Source organism: Penaeus chinensis, chromosome 34 (assembly GCF_019202785.1).
Source record: "Penaeus chinensis breed Huanghai No. 1 chromosome 34, ASM1920278v2, whole genome shotgun sequence".
Taxonomy (NCBI): domain Eukaryota; kingdom Metazoa; phylum Arthropoda; class Malacostraca; order Decapoda; family Penaeidae; genus Penaeus; species Penaeus chinensis.
Window position 1 is genome coordinate 13,087,924 of NC_061852.1, and position 2,500 is coordinate 13,090,423.

General features: G+C 26.2%; 1 protein-coding gene across 1 annotated transcript in view; it reads right to left on the reverse strand.

Annotated features, from left to right (window-relative positions):
• LOC125043958 (insulin-like growth factor-binding protein complex acid labile subunit) overlaps window positions 1-2,500 on the reverse strand; it is a 76,443-nt gene that overhangs the window by 73,226 nt on the left and 717 nt on the right. The gene's annotated exons all lie outside the window — the stretch shown is intronic.

The window sequence follows — 2,500 nt, forward strand, 5'->3', positions numbered from 1 at the left end:
GTGTGTCTATGCGTGCGTGCGTGCGTGTGTGTGTGTGTGTGTGTGTTTATTGGCATGTGCAAATGTGTTTACGCATATATAAATGTATATGTATGTATGTGTATATATGTATATATATGTGTATATATGTACATATGTGTATATATGTACATATATGTGTATATATGTATATATATACATGAATAAATATATATACATATATATATGTATATATGTATACATATATGTATATATACATACATAAATATGTAAAAACATATAAATATGCGCAGGTGCGCGTGTGTGTGTCAATGTGTGTATCTATGTGTATATATAAATATATAAACACAAAAAAACAAATAATATATATATGTATATATACACACATATATGTATACATCTATTTCTATATGATATAAATACACATATATAATGTATATGTATATGTATGTATATATTTGCAGATTTGAATAAATATATATAACTGTATATATGTATATATAAACATATAAAACACACACATGTGTATCTATATCTATATATATATATATCTATATATATGTATATACCTGTATATATATATATATATATACATATTCAAACACACATATATACATATTTATACACACATATATATACACACATGCATGCACACAAATATATTCATATACATGTATGTACGTATATATATATATATATATATATATATATATATATATATATCATATATGTATAGATATATCATATATGTATATACATATATTTAAATATGATATATATATGAATATATATATCATATGTGTATATATATTCATATATGATATATATATATATATATATATATATATATTTATCATGTACATATATATTGATACATATATATATCGAAACAACTATGTACATATGCATATATAAGTAATATGTATGTACATTGTGTATTTATGCATATAAATTAATATATATACATACACACACACACACATATATATACGATATATATATATATGAATAAATATGTAAATAAATACATGCGTGCGTGCGTGCGTGCGTGTATGTGTGTGTGCGTGGGTGGTGTTTGCGCGCGTGTGTAAATGTATCTATTTATATACTGATATATATGTTGGGGGAGGGGGGGTTGGCCGTGTGTGTGGTTGTGTATATACATGCATATACACTGATATATTCATGTACCCCCCCCACCCCCCACCCCCCCACACACACACACATATGTATGTATGCATGTATGTACGTATACAGATAGATAGATAGATATGTATGTATTTTAAAATTTATAATATTATATACATAAAATAAGCAAGAAAAAATATGAAAGAAAGTAGAGCTACCATCTGAAAAGAAATTTAGGTAACATTTCGAAAAAACGTCAAAAATTTCCTCTTCAGACCCAAAGCAAATAACCAAAATCTTTCATTGCGCCATTTCCTGGTCTAAATTACTTGAAATGGGGGAAGGGGCCCCTTTAATGAGGATGTATATAAAAAAATTAATATTTATATATTTAAATATATTTAATTATAATATATATTTATTATAAGTAAATATTTAACCCCAATTGATATATTTACATTATTTTTAATCATTATGTAAAAAAAAATTCGCAATTGGGGTTTGTTGTCAAGTTGACATTTAAAATATAAATTTCCAAAACCCAAAAAATATAAAGGGATATATCACCATAATGTTTAAATTACATTGTTTTCCCCCCCCAAATTTATTTTTTTGTTTGTTTAAATTTTATATTTTTTTTTCCCCCCTTTTAATATATATATATATATATATATATACATAAACATAAGCAAGAAAAAATATGAAAGAAAGTAGAGCTACCATCTGAAAAGAAATTGAGCGTAACATTTCGAAATCGTCAAGATTTCCTCTTCAGACGAAAGCAAATAACCAAAATCTGTCATTGCGCCATTTCCTGCGTCTGGAGAGGGAGCCTTGACGGGTTCGAAACGTCCGATTTCATGTTGTGTCCTCTTTCATATATATATGTATGTATGTATATATATATATGTATGTATATATATGTATATGTAATAAGTGTTTGTTTGTTTGTGTTGATATATCTACATGTGCATGTATGTATCAAGGTATATCAAAATGTAAAATGTGTGTGTGTGTGTGTGTGTGTGTGTGTGTGTGTGTGTGTGTGTGTGTGTGTGTGTGTGTGTGTGTGTGTGTGTGTGTGTGTAAATATATATATGTATATATATTATATATACAGATATATGTAATTATATATATGTATATATACTATATATACAGATATATGTAATTATATATATATATATATCTTATATTTCAATACTCACACATACATATACATTGAGTCACCTATAAATAACAAGAAACAGATATGGAGTGACATTGAAAAAATGACGGCTATATAAAGCAATTATCAATTTGCATGCAATTTCCATCTATAATGTTGGAGGAGGGACACACAAAATGCATATTTTGGACAGGATACTAAACACCTGCGTACTAGACATTAAAA